A 12135-nucleotide genomic window follows, 5' to 3' on the forward strand; every position below is an offset into this window, starting at 1 on the left:
GGATTTTTATCTGCTTAAAACATTAATGTGTATTATAATAAAGCTACCATTATTTATATTGTTGAATTCTCAAGCGCATAGAGACAACTAATACGAGGGTCCTATGAATAGGCCTACATACACAATACATAAAATCGATTTTGATATCGGCCATGTGCGCTGCTGTGCATGTGGTGTCCCGCAGTGGCGGAAGTTGTATTACGGTGCATCCGAACTCCATTTTGAAGCAAATGATTTTGACAAGGCATTGGATTGTTCCAGTTTGCATCCTAAATCCACATTAGACCCCTAATTTTATTTACAAAATCAAAAGATTAGATTATCATAACAACAAAACGGTAATCTTTTGTCGGGTCTAATGTGAAAATTACATTAAAATACAGTTTTTACAGAATTAATTTTCACTTAATTCCAAAAAAAAAAGGCGATATAAGATTGAAATAAATTCTCTACCTTCTATACTAGATCAATTGTGACGCAAGTTGTTATCAAAATTGTTGTGATAGATGTACAGTTAATATTCATATTATCCATTACCTATCTGATGGTACAGTTTTTACACAGAAAATATTTATTTGAAAAACCTGCCACTCGGCTTTTTCCGGAAAGGTCACATGGTCGCCGTGACCTGTGCAATAATTACAATTAAAATTTTTCTTATTCCAACAGCAAGCGTTTCTAGAATATATTATGGCGAAATGTGGTGTATCGGAACAGTGGGGGCACAGCCTTTGCAATGCAACCGGCTATGGGAGGGGATACCAAATTTTCCCCCAGGAAATTTACCTTTCTAACCAGGATATGAGTTACAAACATGCCACTAGCAACATGCATTTAACACTAGGTCTTAGGTAAAGTTTGGGTGTGTAAAATTCAAAAACCTGGGTGTGTAAATTTAAGATTTGTGTACAAAGTATAGACCACGCGTGGGCAAAAACTGGGTGTGTATTTTCAAATTTAAACACAGTCTTCCTACATGGCTGGCTGCATAGTTCATACATGTAAGCCCTTGATTTGATTCAACATTTATATATCAATAGTCCATCACCACACTAGGTACACACAAAATTGTGATTTTTTTTTGACTTAAAATAATTTTGACTTGGACACTCGAGTCACTCGTGTACCGACGATCTGTGATGTACGTACTGATGGTCCATGATTAGGGAGGAGCACTGGAATTGTTACAATGGACCATATGGAACAGAATAGTTACTGGTTATACAATAAATATTGATTGATCTATATTAGGAAACAGTGAATTCCATTACCCCCAAGTTTCACTGTAGAATACAGGCATACAATTTTCCCTTGGACATCAGTTGTGGGAAATTTACCTAGGCCCAAACTCTCCAGACCACCTTGGGGCAATAGTCTGTACAATAATATTTCTATCATGAGCAACTAATAGATTGTATTTGTACTATAATCAGGCCTGGAAACAATGGGGAATTCAGGAATCGCATTCCTAAGGAATTTGGTAATCTAGAGAGAAACTGTGCTTTTTTTTGGATAAAAAAATACATATATAATGGTGGGAAATCCTGATATTTTGGAGGGAAATATTTTTTTTCCAGGCCTGTGTATAATGCCGCTAACCTCTTGGTCATTTGGGTACATAGCATAAACTGGGAATAATACAATGAAGACACTTGATCACAACCTTGAACTTATCATAATCTTTTAATATAATTCATCACCATTTGTAATAAATATACATTTGTTGAACATGATTACTGATATTTTTAAAATTACTGACATTATTTCTGTACATATCATATCCTTATGAACATGGCAGAGTGCCAAATGACAGTTCATCATAATATAAATTGTCCCCCTTTAACATGTGAATTACAATTGGAAACAGATTCCTGTAAGGCCAAAAAAAAAATTATGGGCCCGAACGACCCAGATTTTCCATTTTGGGAGGATATTTTTTATTTGGGCGCCAAAATTTATTGATTTTCACTGACAATTTTTGAAAGTATTCAGAACATTTTCAAAATATGTTTGCCAAAGAAATAGAACAAATTAATTCTTGCCAAATGTTCCAAGCTTTTGGTGATATTTGGGTCATTTTAGCCTCTTGGAAAAGCAGTGCTAGACACTGAATGTTGTATGAAATAAATAAAGCTTTAAAAAAATATAGGCCTAATTAATGAATTAATTAACAAAAATAAAAATCCTGACCAAACCTTTCATACTTGAGAAGTCCATCCACCAGTAAAACATGAGGTTTTTTCATCCCTAATGGTTACATGTTTGTAAAGGGACACACCATTTGATACTCAGGGGGGGGGGGGGTAGGAAGTTGGAGTCGGGGGAAGAAAAACTTCCTACCCCCACCCTGAGAATCTAATGGTGCGTCCCTAATGTACATATCCCATGAGTAGGGGTTCTCAGATAATGCTTGGTACACATGCCCTTTCCAGAAACCTATTCAAGATTATAAGACAGTTTGATTCTGATAACCCTTAGGAGTCATCACGGGACTAGCATGGATACCAAAACAAAATCCAATTTGCCAGCAAAGTGGTTACATTTTTGGTAACTGGATCACACACCTTTTGGAATTGGTAGTACATGCCATAGACTTTGTGTTTTGATAATTTCGATCGTGGTGCAGAACTCAAAAGTGTGATCCAGTTGGCATAGTGATAATCGGATTACACATCACTTCGCTTGACACCATTTTAAAGAGACTGTTTCCTTATATATCGGGGAAAAATATCATTTTATGTCTCAAAGCTTGCACAGATCTAGAAATCAAGTGAAGAGTGCTATTCCCCCTCAACTCAAACTAATCAGAATAAGTTTTTGATTAGTTTGGGTTGGGGGGGGGGAAATAGCAAAATATTTTCGATAATTGAAAGTGTCATTTTAGAAGTTCACAACATATTTTCCAACAAATGCTTCAAACATTTTGACCTACGTTTTTGTGAAAAGAAATGCGCACTGCAAGATGAATGTGGCAGCTTTGAGTGTGTGGCAGCTTTGAGACATACTTCTTTTAAGCCTTAACTTACATCACATGTAGGTAATTTACTCTACTTCAAAAGGGATATTTGATGGCTACAAAACATAAAAGTTTGATCTTAAAAGTGGATGGTCTATGGAAACTGAACATCCCTTGGTGAACAAGACTCATATTCAATAAGGAGTCTTGTCAAGAACCACTGCAGTCCCACCCAAACCTTTTCTAGCTGACAGCCTAATGTTAATAACCCAAATAGAAACTCTCTCTGATTAATACCCAGGGGGCCACTCAAGTTCCACAGTGTACACATCCATTACCAAAGATTTTCAAAACATACCCTTTAAAAACAGGATTTTTCCTTTTGAGCAAAATACACCCCTTAACAGGAATTTAACTCGGTTGTGCAACAAATTTTCCCCCTAAACCAGTGAGATTGTACCTGAAAGATACCCTTAGTAGTATTTGTTCGTAAAGATATCACCCTTACAGGTTTATGATAAAATAAACCCTTGTACATGTTTTTGTTTATAATTTTCTAATATTTATGTTAGGGTTATGTTCCTTATGCAAAACATGCCATGGAAACTCGCTTTGTGAATAGCGGGATCATTAAAATTCGCATCTTTCTGGGCACTTGTGTATATTTTGAAACTGCAGTTGCTCCTGTGAATTAATATAAGAGCTAAAACTGTTTGTTTGTATTATTTCTTCTTTAAACTGGGACACAATTACATGTAATCAGTTAAATACCACAATAAATCATCTGTTCATCCTTGAGGTCACCTAAAATACTGTAAAATACATGTATGGGCTTCTCACTGATACTAGTACCAAAATCTCCAATCTGAATGAAGAAAAAGAGGGCCATTAAACTGATTACAGACACATTATCTCAATTATCAGTTATCACTTGCTTGTTCATGTAATATGAAAACTATCAACATTTGGTTTAAATTGGATTTGCAGAGACCAAAGGCTGTGAATGTGATACATACCCAATACCATACACCTGTGAGCATTGCTATATTGTTTCATACTGCATACAGGAACAAACAAGGGATATACTCATTTTTATAGTAGATATAGCTTTACTGATCATCATTGATAAAATATGCCAACATTACAAAACAGCAAAGTTGGAATTAAACTTACTGTCAATCAAACTCAGAAACAGTTTATGATTTGTCATCATATAGTTTAGTGTTTCACTTTCACACATATAAGTTCATCTTCAAAGTTAGGTTTTATGCACAAATCAATTGTAGTCCCGGGGATACCGGGGACCTACCCGGGGATGTGATTTTGGAAACTGTTACAAACATGTTACAGTCCCGGCTTAGTCCCCGCAGGGCGGGGCACTATTTCTGTGTACATCCTGGGGTACATCCCAGGCCAAGTCCCCGCCCCTAGCCCCAGGCACCATGTTCGAAGTCCCCACGAGTGTTTCCCCCGCATACGACCCGGCACGGTTGTGAGTACTCTTCTATTACGTCCCGGTACACTCCCGTGTAGATCCCGCCTGTTTCAGAGGCATTACATCCCCAGTACACTCCCCCACTATGTCCTCGCACTGCGGGACACATTGAGCTGTTACATCCCGGCCAAGTCCCGGCTCGGACCTCGCTATTGCCAGGCCCCTGGAGGGCCAGGACTACAATTGATTTGTGCATTAGTAACTAGAAACTTCTTTTGCTTGGGTGAAGTGTCTGTAATTCCATTTCTCCAGGCACCAGATGAATCAACCTCACTTTGGTCTGTTTTTAAACCTTATCAAAGGCTGTGGTGAGTTTAATGATCGTCACATGCCAAATAGTTGATTAATTTCTGACTTCTATTATAAATACATGTTTGTTGAAGCTCCTAAAATAAAATGGTTAATTCAAACCACGCAATACACACACAAAATGCCCTTGTCAGCATGCTACACGCACAGAGGAGCATGCACTGTGCTGAGTATGCTCTGTGCAATACAAAAATACACTCATTAATATGGCAATTACTTGACTATCAACAATAGCATTGATATAACTACTAATGATAATACAGAATGCCTACAAAAGGGATATATACAAGGTATAACAAAATAAGTTTACCATTAACTTTTGGTTGTTAAGTTGACCAGGTGTGTAGCCAGATATATGTGGCTGCTAAGGGCTGTTATTTTCTTCGGGCAGGGAGGGGTCATGATTATGTTGGTGACCAGAGTCAATTTTATGAACCCCCTCCATCGTGGGCTGAACATTTTGTGGCACCCCCCCTAATTTTAGGCAGAATATTTTTATGACCACCCTTCTGCACGCATACCAGAAACAAATTTTCCCAAAAAAGTCAAGAAATGTGTGCTTGATGGAAAGGTGACCACAGTACGGAAACATTTGTCATTGTAACTAAAGATGGTGCAAAATGTGTGGTGGAGAGTGTAAATATGCATGTAGGGCAGTCCGGCACCCAAAATGTTTAATAGTCACATGCCCTTACACTCGGTTTCAGAGAAGTATGGCAGCTTGCTCAGATTGATGCGAGCACCCGTTAATGAGGGACATAATGCAGAGCTTTGTTTGTGCCAACCAACGTTTTGATGCGTAATTGGCCAATCAGATTACCACATCTGTTATTATGATTGTCAGATGATTGAATCAGCTAATCAGAACCCTACTTCTGTGTTTACACCGTGCACACTCTGAAAATGTAAACAAGTGCTGTTCTTCTTTCACAGAAACTGTAGTAATTTTATAACCTTCCTATTTTTGGTATCTCCCTATTTTTGGTGTAAACAAATTTGACCCTCACTATTCTTTGGTATACAATTTTTATGACCCCAAGTATATTCATGAACCTTTCTGAAGAAAATGACAGCCCATAAATTCACAAAACAGTCGCCTTTAATGTAAAGGTCATTCAGCATGTTTAAGCCAACCTGAAGCATTCAACCTTGTTCACCTCAACCACTTATATTGTCATTATTGGAGGTCAAGCTTCACCTCAGCTTACTTTCACCTTTTGCTCACAAATGTAAAGTCAACTTTCACTTTATAAAACATGCATCAAAAGGTTTTCCATTGTCTCACTATTCATGCGTTCAATTTGTCACCACCATCAGTTCACAATGATGCCTGATGAAAGCAAAAGCCAAGTTTAACCTTGATCATATGAATGCTTTTAATAGTTCAAGCTGCTCCTAGTAGCTCATTTGACAAATCCAAACTTAATCATTGTAAAGCGGTATCCAAGAAGAAGAAGAAGAAAGTGGTGAAGCTTGGTGTGGCTTTAGGAAAGTAGCTCCAAGTTTTGTGGGATAGCAACCCCTGTAAATGTATTCCTTATTTTTAAGATGCCGGCTTTTGTAACAGTATCCACATCCAGTTTTGAAGCAAGTGTGAAGTGTGCGTGCTGTGGACAGAACAAAAATATACTGATTATTATTGACATATACCTCTGTGAAATTCCTAAAACACTATTTCCAAATCAATGTGTAAATTGTCAACAAGAAATCAAGGGCTCAGCAACACAACATCTTAACTCAAAATAGCATACCTGCCAACCCTAAGACCTCACAAATAGGGACAAATGTGAGAAAAAAATCTGAAATAGGGACATTCCTGAATTTTCTATACCTTACTGCAGTCATATTTTTGCAAAAATAGGGACACTTGGTAAAATTGCTCTCTTTTATGCTATTTGTTTCTGTAAAAATAGGGACAGTCCCTATTAAATAGGGACAGTTGGCAGGTGTGAAATAACTAGTTTGAGTGTACTGTGTAAATACAAACCATGATGTACATATGATTTTGTGTCCATTAAAAGTAGGCACTGACAGCTTAATTTTCATATCATTATCAAAATCTCATTTTCACCACAAATGGAGTTAAGATACTGTGGCGCTTTTAATTGGGGGTGCCACCCAGCCCCACCTTTCCTGGTTCCGGAAAACTGATTTTGCTTCTAGTTATTTGTATTAACTGCAATCCACAAAATTACCAAGTGTTAATTATGGTATTTACCTATATAATTCCACGTTTTACCCCTGTCCGTATGTACACCATGCTTGCACTCATCGTGAACTTGGGATGTAATATTTTGCACACAAGAGAAAAAAGCTATATCCCAGTAAGGGCCAAAATTTATCTCAGTTTTGATAAGCAACCATAGCAATCAGAGACATGCAGTGGCATAGCTAGGGGGCAGGGGTGACACATGCCCTGGGCGCCAGGTTTTGAAATGATGATAGATTAAAAAAGGTGTTGATGAAAATATAAACTTTCTCAAATTACATAAACCAAATGAAATACCGGTACCTGTTATTAATGTTTCTTTTTGTAGTGTATCTATTGAGGTACAAGCTGTGAAAAGTTTGTATCCTTGCCCTGGGCACCACAACCCCATACATGTAGCTACACCACTGGACATGCAACATAAAAAGAAATATATACTGGAATAACTGTTCTTACCTACAATGGCTTTCTAGTGTCAGTGGTGTGTGCCATTCATGGTCTTGTTTGATCACATCTAAACCTGTTCTGCCCCACTGTAAAAATCATCCATTCTACATAGTTTTGCAAACTATCTATGTCTTCTCCATATCCAGTATACTTGGAAACACATTGACCACTGCCATATGCCTGGAGTAAGCTCTGCCATCTGGAAGTAGTAAAACAATTCTGTATAATTATAACACTTACTGCCAAAATTGTGGGCTGTCATTTTCTTCGGAAGGGGGGACTCAAATATACGGGGGTCAAAAATTGTAGCCTTTTTAGGGGGGTAAGGTGTATTGGTAGTGGTGGTCATAAAATTTTGTTGCCGAGATAGAGGGGGTCGCAATTGTATTGATGCCGACTTTTTGTAAATGTGGGGCCCCCATTTCCAAAGAAAATGACAGGCCCCTAAAAGATTGAATGGAAGTTTAAAATGTTCCTAAAATTAATTTAGCTGCCAAGGTCATACAAGTAGCCCACTGTATTCACCATAATTAGTTCCCCTCCCCTAATAACCACACCTAAAGAAACTTTTGAATGACAACCGTACAACTAAATTGATCAAATGTGTGAATAAAATCACCTTCTAAACAGTGGTGGCACTAGGGGGGACATAGGGCACTTTCCCCAAAATATATTTTTCTTGCCCCTCCCTCCACTTTTAACTCCAATATTCCAAACATTTTCCACTTTTTGTGGTAATTTTGTGCAAACTTTGTTGATTTTGATTTAATAGTGATTTGATTTGGATGAATTGTATATTGTAGAGCAAATTGCCTAGTTTGAAATAGTTGAAGTGCAATTTTAACAACATTTTTTATGTGATCGCCTGTCGTGATCAGCTGTGTTTACTTCTGAACATCCATTGCTTTACACTGTGTCATGCTTCATCATTTGATTGCCATGAGTAACTTGCAATGGATCGCTATTATCACAATGGTAATTTTTTCCCAGGATTTCATTTGGCTGTTCCATCCCCAAGGTTCTAATTCTGTAAAGGTTCATCCCTCAGAGGGTCCCTCCTTTCCTCAAGCACTGTTGGAAAAGACCGAAAACTACTAACAATGCTAATTTTACACCCCCCCCCCCCATCAATTCATGAAAATGTTATTCTCTCAGTCGATGTTGTTCCATCCAGTGCTCTACCCCATTTCTCAGTCTGTCAAAAGGACACCTTGTGAAATCCCTATTGGTTTGTACAGGGCCTTTCAGTTCAATTTTCTCCATGTAAAAAGCTCCAATTTGCTCAAATTGTAAATATTAGGAATTTATTCCCTGATATTAGAAATCAAACTGTTTGAATTGTTTTACCAAGAGGTACTACATGTAGTTATTTTGTGACATGTTTTGTGATTCCCCCATTGGGTACAAATATAGTTATCCATGTCCAACTTAGTTTCGTCAGCACAGACTGTATTATCATACTGACATTTTTTTATAGAATACCGATACTCTACTAGTCTTCACTATTAGCTGGACTATAAGCAGGCATGAAACACGTAGCGGAAGAGCATCGGACAAAGTGTCATAACAATGCAAAAACTGTCCCACAATGCATTGCAAACTTCCAATGCTGATTGGGCTTAGTAAAATGTACACAATAAATTCCCACTGTAGCACGATAGACACCCATATGATAAAGGCCCGGATCAAGGCCTGACGGTGGGATATTTCTCACTTAGATCCATTCTTCCCATTGGTTGCTTAATTGGCGATATTTAGCTGTTCCATCTCACCCCTCGGACACGAAGGGGCGATGACCTTAGTCTTTCAGCTTACATGAATGGGAATTAAACCAGATTTTCCCTTGTTTTCCCAATTTCTCCATTCAGTGATTTGCTCATCCGGACGATCGTAAAAAATCTTAATTCAGATTTTGGTACCTTAGTTAATTGTCATAGATAAAAATGTAAACATAGCCTGCGAGTGGTTCAGCCGAAAGCCATGTATTTTAAGACAATATATATACATTTTACACGGATCTGTAATTCTAAATTATAGCGACATGTATTTGAATGGGGCTTCCACAGCCTTCCAGCAATGCCGTTTTCTTCATTTTTTGCCAAATTTGTCATTTCAAAAATACCACATGATAAGGGGGCTGGCATTTTCTTCGGAAGGGGGGGTCCCAAATATGTCGGTGACCAGAGTCAATTTTTTATGACCCGCTTATCGCTGAACAAATTTTTTTATGACCCCCCCTATCGCTGGGTCAAAAATTTTATGACCCCCACCTTCCAACTACACAGACTCAAGAAAAATTATTTGTCGCTGGAACTATGACACAGAGAAAGTGTGCGGAGCCCGTTCGAAGAAAATGCCAGCCCCTAATTTGAATGACTTATCCTTGACTTTTAAGCAATTTATAAATCATTTTCATTTTTGTAAACGCTCGGATCACTGAATGGGTCTTTAACAACATTTCCCTCTCCTGGTTCAACAACAAAAATTTGTGTTCCCCCTCAAGATCCCAAAAAAATTTTGGGTACCTCGATCCTCAAAATTACCATCCCCCCTGTCGTAAATAACGATCGCTCCCTATAAGTAGGTATGAGAGGCAAACCTTAGTTAACACATTTGCTTGTCAGCCAAATTCGCCTAGACCAGGGCCCAAACACAATAGATATTTACTTAGAAATGTAAAAGAACAGCTAGGTCAAGGAAACCTACATAAATATGTTGTCTATACTTCACTTGACCCAAATGATTTTTATGGTGATGAGACACTCACACATGTAATTTTAGAGGGATTTTGATAGCAGTTCCACATAGAAAAGCTGCTATCATCATGAGACTAAGATCTAGAAACACCACAGAAATGCTGTTTTGTTAGCTGAATCCCCGGCAGAATCTTTTTGATGAAAGTCAATCTTTGACAATATGTAACTTTGCTACGGAAAGTCCGAAAGTGCTATGACAAAAAGGTCAGTTTGATGGCAAATTTTAATTCACCTTTCATACCTACTACATCATACATGTATAATTAGCATGCTATGATGCTATAAATACATGTACTATAAGTTATAGCAGTGCCGTGCATTATTACGCTGACTTTCAGTATTCGGCGGAGGAGGACGATTTCGACCTCCTGGTTTGTTTACAAACAGAGAGGTAGACAAAAACCGCTCCGCTTGTCCAAACACTCAAGTATCAGAAGGATGGTCCACAATATAGCGTGATTCACGTAACCTGAATAGGGATAAAAGCTGTCACGTAGAACCATGTGCTTCTATTGTCCAATTTGCCATCAAGATTTCATATGGAAACAGTTCAGACCCAGTACACGATCATGTCAGAAATTAATATTTTGTTCTGGGTCTGATTATTCGGACTAAAGTTATAGGTATGCTAGGTGAATTCAAATTTGCCATCAAACTGCATCATTTTATATATCAAATTAAAGCCCTTGAGTAAACAAAGCCAAAACTGAAACCCTTTTTTCATAGCACTTTCCGTAGCAAAATTACATCTTGTCAAAGATTGACTTTCATCAAAAAGATTCAGCTAGCAAAAATTCCCCAAAACAGCATTTCGGGGGTGTTTCTAGATCTTAGTCATGGAAGTCTTATGCTGGTTTCATACTACCCTGCCGCTTGCCGCTGAGCGGCGTGGCGCACGCGCATTGCAGACACACGGACACAATAAAGGCTTGTCATTGGTTGAAACGTCCTGCGGCAAGCGGCAGGAAAGTATGCTGGAGGTTTTAGTCTCATTTATAGCAGCTTTTTTTAATGGAACTGCTATCAAAATCCCTCTAAAATTCCATGTGCGATTGTCTTATCACCATAAGTATAGCACTGTATAGAAAAACATATTTATGTAGGTTTCCTCCTCGGCCAGTTGTTTTAAATTTCTATGTAAATTTGCATTGACATTTTCGGCGAATTTGGCTGACTAGCAATGTGTAGGTTTGCCTGGGATACCTACTATAAGCTTAACTGAAAACACGTCACACTTTGATATTTGTAGAAGTACTTACTTCAAAAGGATATAGGCCTAGCTGCTAAAGACGCCTCTTTCTTTCTCCGTGATCGAAAAGTAATATTGGTGGATGAATTTCACTAGAATTTAGACAGAATAGCCGATCATGCGATGATGCTTTACGGGTATCAGTACGTACAGCTGAGCCACAGCTGAATTTTTGCTTGTAGTCTCTACATCAGCGACAAGCAGAGGGAGCATGAGGGAGCGTAACCAAACTGGTTGCAGAGGAGACTATGTATAGAAAGCCAATGCTGCCATAAATTTCGTTTTAATTGAAAGAGATGAAATTCCCCTCAAATTCGCATTTCAAAAAGGAAATTTATAATTTTATCTGGCTGACCTGATAGTTTATGATCCACTTAAACAAAATAAGGCAAAAAAATTTTTTGGAAAAATTATTGGAGGGGTCTTGGACCTAGCCCATTCTACTTCCCTTAAAGCATTGAAAAACATCTCAACCTGAAATATGTTTATACCACCTCTTTCATAATCTGCAATAATGGTGTTCCGCTTCACCGCTTCCACTCTATTCCAAATAAATTTAAAAAACATAGTGTTTAATTTCTTTACAACTCTCTCAGGAAGGTCTACAACTGGAGCAATGTATGAAAGTTGTGAAGCCAACAATGTTTTCACGATCAAGTTTCTACCAACCATTGATAGGCCTCGCATCTTCCATGCACGGATTGAACACTCGAT

The 12135-nt window shown here is 38.1% G+C and overlaps 1 long non-coding RNA gene across 1 annotated transcript; it reads right to left on the reverse strand.

Moving 5' to 3' along the window:
* Positions 1-5234: 5234 nt before the first annotated feature.
* LOC140159126 (uncharacterized) lies at positions 5235-11580 on the reverse strand. Its single transcript, XR_011859850.1, has 3 exons — positions 11432-11580; positions 7426-7615; positions 5235-6367 (listed from the first exon to the last, which is right to left on the reverse strand). It is a non-coding gene; the product is annotated as an uncharacterized lncRNA (long non-coding RNA).
* Between the last annotated feature and the right edge of the window lie 555 nt (positions 11581-12135).

The sequence above is a fragment of the Amphiura filiformis genome, chromosome 8, assembly GCF_039555335.1.
Source record: "Amphiura filiformis chromosome 8, Afil_fr2py, whole genome shotgun sequence".
Taxonomy (NCBI): Eukaryota; Metazoa; Echinodermata; class Ophiuroidea; order Amphilepidida; family Amphiuridae; genus Amphiura; species Amphiura filiformis.